The sequence below is a fragment of the Symphodus melops genome (genome assembly GCF_947650265.1).
Source record: "Symphodus melops genome assembly, chromosome: 2".
NCBI lineage: Eukaryota > Metazoa > Chordata > Actinopteri > Labriformes > Labridae > Symphodus > Symphodus melops.
The window spans coordinates 13,331,030-13,338,940 of record NC_136692.1 but is presented as its reverse complement, the minus strand read 5'-3'; positions in this window follow the sequence as shown (position 1 = coordinate 13,338,940).

The window sequence follows — 7,911 nt, the reverse complement described above, 5'->3', positions numbered from 1 at the left end:
ATTTGCAAATCTTGACAATGATTTAAGAACATTTTCCACATAGTTTGAAAAAAATAGCTGCTCTTTTTAAAAAAAAAAATTTTTTTTGATAATATTCAGATTTGGATTGTCTACCAAAAAAAAAAGCAGAAATAAGGTTCTAGGGTTCTAAAAAAAAGATGCTATTTTGTTTCTGCTCTTAAATCTTTTAAATTAAACCAGTCTTTATTTGTATCGCACCAATTCATAAAACACTGTAAAAACAGGTCTAGACTGCACTTTTTATTATATCATTTACAAAGACCTCAGCAATATTGAGCAAAGTGGCAGGGAAACATTACCTTTTAATAAATAGAAACCTTGAACAGAGCAAGGCTCATGATGAACAGCCATCTGCTGCAACTCTGTCGGGCCTGGAAAATATTATAGAAGGAGATGGAGACATCTCCTGCTCTGGACACAACACTGACAGACACAGCAAACCTTCCTGCCACAGCTCGCATTGAAGTGCCATCCTGGATGAGCTGCACTACCTGAGCCACTTGTGTCGGTTGTAGACTCCGTCTCATGCTACCAAGAGAGTGAAAGCACCGCTAGCATTCAAAAGTGCCCAAAACATCAGCCAGAAAGCATCGGAACTGAGAAGTGGTCTGGGGGTCACCACCTGCAGAACCACTCCTTTATTGGGGGTGTCTTGCTAAGTGCATATAATTTCCACCTGTTGTCTATTCCATTTGCACAACAGCATGTGAAATTAATTCTCAATCAGTGTTGCTTACTAAGTGGACAATTTGATTTCACAGAAGTGTGACTGATTTGGAATTACATTGTGTTGATTACCGTAAATTCCGGACTATAAGCCGCTACTTTTTTCTCACACTTCGAGCACTGCGGCTTCTACTCCGGTGCGGCTAATGCATGGATTTTTTATGGGGGACAATGAGCTTTTGCCGCAAAAACATTTGACTTCGTCACGTCGGATCTTAATATCAGTCATTTTGCGCTTCATGCACGCACCCTCATGATGGAAAACACACGGAGAAATACATATGATGCAGCTTTCAAGTTAACGGCGATCGACCTGGCTATCAAAGAAGCTAACAGAGCTGCTGCACGTTAAGATGACACTGACAGCGACAACAGAGACTGAGGAAGTGAGTAATGAAGTCATTCTGAGGCAGTGAATGGATGGACTTTTTCTTGTGAAATATATTACGGTCATCTTTTTCTTCAGCCGTGTTACAGACACCGTCGGCTAGGCTTCGTATTGTAACGGTTCATGTTGTAAAGTCAGTAGTTGATAATGTGTTCATAATTCCGATTATGTGGAGAGTCAGTGAATGCACCAGCGAGAACGTGTTGAGTGGCTGTATGAGAGAACGCTGGGGGAGAGAGTTGGATTGTTACGGCAAGTTATGGTTTTGTTCTCTGCTGTAAACGGCGTGGTCACGGCCGACAGTGATCGGGTTATTAAAAGTTATTATTGAACGCTCTCGTCGTCCTTTAACGTCCGTACGGACGCTACAGTATTTGCGGATGTTACCGGTAGCCTACGTCTGTGTAAATAGCTCTTGTTATAGCGTGGACACCTGCGGCTTATAATCAAGTGCGGCTTATATATGTACAAATACATTTATTTACTTATTTTTAGCCGGTGCGGCTTATATCCAGGTGCGCTCAATAGTACGGAATTTACGGTAAGTGTTCTCTTTATTTATTTATTTTTAGCAGTGTATGATTCTACTCATTTTTTATTTATAAGGTCATCTTATCTTAAATCTTTACTGTGTATGACTTTATCAAGCTAGAAATAAAGTCTTCCTGTTGATTCGCAACCATGTTTAATTATTATAATTTAAGAGGTTCATGTATGTTATATTTTGCAACATATAATAAAGATCTGTCTTAGCTTTGAGAGTCAAACTATATGGAACAGCCTTAGCGTGAAGTTGAAATTGTGTCATACTTGTACAGAGTTTCACTAAGAACATGAAATGCAAATTAATTAATAATTACATCAAATGATAAAGAATTAAGGAACAATTTAGAGTTCATTGGCTTTTGTTTTTGTCTTGTTTTATGTCTTGCTGATGTTCTGGCTTATACCAGTGTTATATTAAGGACTAGGAAAGGCAGAAATAAGCCTAGGCTTAGCCTGTTCCTTTTTGGGTCATTGATTGCTTCAAATGGATTTTGTAAAATGAACCAGTGTAAACATGTCGATTGTTTCTGTAAGTGGACACAAAATATTTATTATTATCATTTCAAACAATGGTGATGGTAAAAGCGAAACGGATAATATATGGAATAATAATTCTGATATTAAAAGTTGTAGCATTTGGAGTCAAACAGATCAACATATACAGTATAATTATACAACATTTTACTTGATCAGTGTCATGACAGTTCCCTCATTACCTTTAGATTAGTGAGACTTCAGAGTGTTTGAATACTTCCTTTAATTTTTTTTCAGGCCCATATTCTATACAATGCAATAAAAAATAAAAACATGAACACCTACAGAATAAGGTGTTACGGAACCAGAATAGAACCCAAGCGCGAGACCAAGGATCAGGTAACAACAACAATTTATTATAAATAGGGAAAGTGACACTGGTGACAATAATGAGCAAGAGTCCAAGCTCAGGTGCGTAGTGTAGACAATAATCCAAGTGACTCTCAAAAAACCCTAATCCAGCACGCGTGAGGTGGAATCCAAGTGAACACGATGAGACGACAGGACACGAAGGGGCAGGTAGGTCTGGACTGGGAGCTGACGAGGAGAGAACACGAAGAGGGTAAGTACACGTAAATCACGAGGAACATCAAAGTACAAGGAAGCCTGATTTAGAGGTTTGATACCACGGAGGGTTGACAATACTCTGGCGCCGGCTGCATGTGGAGAGCCGGCTTAAGAGGAGGAGTTGACGAGACGTGGAATGAGTGACACCTGGTTGTGCAGCTGAAACAAATTGTAATCAAGGGGAAGGGGAGCACACAGGAGGAGAAGACAAACAGGGAAAGCAAACAACAAAAGTGCACACACTAACAAAAACCCAAATCATAACAGTACCCCCCCCTCAACGACCGCCTCCTGGCGGTCCACCCGGCTTTCCCGGATTGTCCCGATAAAAGTCACGAATTACTGAGTGATCTAAAATCAGAGTTCTAGATATCCAGCTTCTTTCCTCTGGACCATAACCAACCCAGTCAACAAGAAATTGAAAACCACGTCCCCTGCGGCGAACGTCCATCACCTTGTTAACCGTAAAGGCCGGATGGCCATCGATGAGTCGGGGGGGTGGAGGGGTGACGGCCGGAGGGCTAAACTCACTGGTGTTAACCGGTTTTAGTTGTGACACATGGAATGTGGGGTGGATCCTGAGTGCAGGAGGAAGTCTGAGACGTACCGCTGAGGGATTCACTATCTCCAAGACCTCATAGGGACCAATGAACCGGGGGGCCAACTTTTTAGAGGAAACGCTAAGGGGAATGTCTTTAGAGTTCAACCAGACCCTTTGGCCTGGCGTGTAGGTAGGTGCCGGAACCCTGTGGCGATCAGCCAACCTACGATTCCGTTCCCTAGTCCTCAACAATGCGGCTCGTGTCTCCCTCCAGGTCCTGCGTAACCGTCGCAGGTGACTTTGGACGGAGGGAACGTTAATGTCTTGTTCTTGACTGGGAAATAACGGGGGTAAGTAACCAAGAGAAACTTGAAACGGTGCCATACCTGTGGCCGAGGATGTGTGGGAGTTGTGGGCGTATTCAACCCATGACAGATGCTGGCTCCATTTATCTGGTCTCTGGGCGCAAACACAACGGAGCATAGCCTCTACGTCCTGATTAGCCCTCTCAGTCTGGCCGTTGGACTGTGGGTGGTATCCTGAAGAGAGGCTCACCGTAGCTCCCAGTGCCTGACAGAACGCCCTCCAGACTTGTGATGTAAACTGGGGACCTCGATCGGAGACAATGTCAGAGGGAATACCGTGCAACCGAAAGACATGAACTGTGAGCAGTTCAGCGGTCTCGGAAGCAGAGGGTAATTTAGGGAGTGCAACAAAATGAGCAGATTTAGAAAAACGGTCAACAATGGTAAGTATGACAGTATTACCTTCTGAGGGGGGTAAACCGGTGATGAAGTCCAACGCAATGTGAGACCATGGTCTACCCGGAACAGGGAGGGGATGAAGCAGACCCGCCGGCGGCCGATGTGACGCCTTGCCCCGGGCACACACAGAACAAGCCAACACATAGTCCTTAATGTCCCTGTTCATGGATGGCCACCAGAAATGTCTTTTGAGCAGGTCCGTTGTCCGAGAAACACCCGGATGACAGGCTATCTTGGATGAATGTCCCCACTGAAGAACCTGAGAACGGACAATAACAGGAACGAACAAGCAGTTATCTGGGCCCCCACCGGGGTCGGGGTGATCCCTCAAGGCATTACGGACAGCTGACTCGATCTCCCATGTCACCGAAGCCACCAGGCAGGATGAGGGAAGAATCGTGTCAATAGTTTTTGTGTTTCTTTGTCTCTATCAAACTGTCTTGATAATGCATCTGGTTTTATGTTCTTACTCCCAGGTCGGTAGGCGACCGTAAAATGGAATCTGGTAAAAAAACAACGCCCACCGGGCTTGACGAGAATTCAACCTCTTGGCTGTCTGGATGTAGGAGAGGTTCTTGTGATCGGACCAGACCACAAATGGTGTTTCAGCACCCTCTAGCCAGTGCCGCCACTCCTCCAAGGCTAACTTCACCGCCAACAACTCCCGATTTCCCACGTCGTAGTTCCTCTCAGCCGGAGATAGTTTGCGGGAGAAGAAGGCGCACGGATGGAGTTTCTGGTCACAGGAAGACCTCTGAGAGAGAACTGCCCCCACTCCAATGTCTGACGCGTCCACTTCCACGATGAATTGTCTCTGGATGTCTGGTTGCACCAAGATAGGTGCTGAAGAAAACCTTCTCTTTAGGTCAGCAAACGCCTCCTGTGCAGCAGGAGACCACAGGAAAGGTTCAGAGAGAGAGGTTAGTCTTGTGAGGGGGGCTACAACCTGGCTGTAGTTCCGGATGAAACGTCTATAAAAGTTAGCGAAGCCCAAGAATCTCTGCAGCTGCTTGCGAGAAGTTGGTGTCTCCCACTCCATGACAGCTTCGATCTTTGCAGGATCTGGTCTAACCTGACCACTCTCCAGAATGTATCCTAGAAAAGAGACTGAGGGGGTATGAAATTCGCACTTCTCAGCTTTCACGAAGAGTTTGTTCATTAATAGTCTTTGCAGAACCTTCTGCACATGACCAATGTGTTCCTCCAGTGAACGAGAAAAAATCAAAATGTCGTCTAAATAAACAAACACAGAGTGGTTCAAAAAGTCTCTCAATACGTCATTGATAAGGGCTTGGAACACCGCAGGAGCATTGGTTAAACCAAACGGCATTACGAGATATTCGAAATGTCCTAGAGGAGAGTTGAACGCTGTCTTCCACTCGTCCCCCTCCTTAATACGAACCAGATGATAGGCGTTACGGAGATCCAGTTTGGTGAAGATGGTGGCGCCTTGAAGCGGTTCAAAAGCTGAGCTGATGAGAGGTAAGGGATATTTGTTTTTCACTGTTATATTGTTCAGGCCTCGAAAGTCAATGCATGGTCGGAGAGTCTTATCCTTCTTATCGACAAAGAAGAAACCAGCTCCGAGTGGAGAAGACGAGGGACGAAAATTGAGGGACTCTGTTATGTAGCTCTCCATGGCCTCTCTCTCAGGACCTGACAGATTATACAGGCGACTGGTTGGAAACGGGGCACCCGGCAGTAAGTCAACTGAACAGTCGTAAGGCCTGTGAGGAGGAAGGGTGAGAGCCCTCTCCTTACTAAACACCTCTCCTAGATGATGGTAAACTGAGGGCACTGAAGATAAGTCGGGGGGTTCCGGAAACTTAGTACCACCAAGAGTCTTACATGAGGGTGATGCTGAAGTAAGGCATTTAGCATGACAGTACTCACTCCAGCTTGTAATTTTACCCTTGGACCAATCAATCTGTGGGTTATGGAGCTGCAACCACGGGAGGCCTAAGACGATGGGGGCATGAGATGAGGGCATAATGTGGAAAGCTAAACTCTCCCTGTGATTACCTGCCAACAGCAACGATAGCGGGGGGGTTTCACTCACAACTTGAGCTAGCGACTGGCCATTTAAACCATCAACTCTTAGTGTCTGGGAAACGGGGAGAACCTGAATACCGGCTTCACGAACGAACTCGCAGTCAATAAAGTTAGCGTCTGAACCTGAATCAACAAGAGCTAACAATGACAGTGGTTTATTGTTAATTAACAGGGTAGCTTCCAAATTTACACGTTTACGGGGAGAATTAAGAACAGTTGCGCTACTCACCAGAACCCCGGCTGAAACTGGTGAGTGGCCTAGTTTAACCGAACCGGACAGTTAATCAAGCGGTGTCCCCCTTCACCACAATAGATACACAATCTATGTTTGAAGCGACGGTCTCTCTCGGCCGGAGTTAGCCGGCTGCGTCCCAACTGCATAGGGACCTCTGGTGTAACAACTGAACGAGAACTATCTCTCAGAGTAAAACTAGTGTCAGGAAGCAAAAGGGGTTTAACAGGGGTTTTACTGGGCTCCTCTCGTTCCCTATCGCGGATGCGGTTATCGATCTTGATAGCCAGAGTTATTAATTCCTGTAAGTTATTAGTTTCAGGACGGCCCACCAAACAATCTTTAACTGCTCCGTTTAACCCCTTTGAAAAAATCGCCTGCAAGGCCTGATCATCCCAGCCTACCTCTGCTGCTAATGTGCGAAAATCAATGGAATACTCCGCAACGCTTAGTGAACCCTGGCGAAGGCTGAGCAGCTGATCCCCAGTATCTCTGCTAGCCACGGGATGATCGAAAACAGAAATCATATCTTCGAAAAAACCTTTGTAATTGACGTGACTAGTTAGCGGGTTGTGCCAGAAGGCTGTTCCCCACGCCCTAGCTCTGCCCGATAGCAACCCGAGAACATAAGCTATCTTGGAACGATCGTGGCCGTAAGTGAGTGGCTGAGTCTCAAAAACAAGTGCACACTGAAATAAAAAAGCTCTACAATCACCCAACTTTCCGTCGTATCTCTCTGGGGCAGGGACGAACGGTTCACGAGGCTGGGCCTGGCTGGGAGAGGGAACAACAGGGTTAGTAACAGTCGGTTGAACGGGGTTTAGCTGCGCTTCAACACGACTGAGGCTTGTCGATATCAAATGCAGTGACTCGACCATTTTGCGCAGAGCCTGGTCATGCTGCCCGAGCATGGCTCCTTGAGAGGAGAGAGCGAACTGAAGGGAGCTAACACTAATCTCTGAATCCTGGTCCGCTGGGTCCATGTTGGCCAGAGTATTCTGTTACGGAACCAGAATAGAACCCAAGCGCGAGACCAAGGATCAGGTAACAACAATAATTTATTATAAATAGGGAAAGTGACACTGGTGACAATAATGAGCAAGAGTCCAAGCTCAGGTGCGTAGTGTAGACAATAATCCAAGTGACTCTCAAAAAACCCTAATCCAGCACGCGTGAGGTGGAATCCAAGTGAACACGATGAGACGACAGGACACGAAGGGGCAGGTAGGTCTGGACTGGGAGCTGACGAGGAGAGAACACGAAGAGGGTAAGTACACGTAAATCACGAGGAACATCAAAGTACAAGGAAGCCTGATTTAGAGGTTTGATACCACGGAGGGTTGACAATACTCTGGCGCCGGCTGCATGTGGAGAGCCGGCTTAAGAGGAGGAGTTGACGAGACGTGGAATGAGTGACACCTGGTTGTGCAGCTGAAACAAATTGTAATCAAGGGGAAGGGGAGCACACAGGAGGAGAAGACAAACAGGGAAAGCAAACAACAAAAGTGCACACACTAACAAAAACCCAAATCATAACATA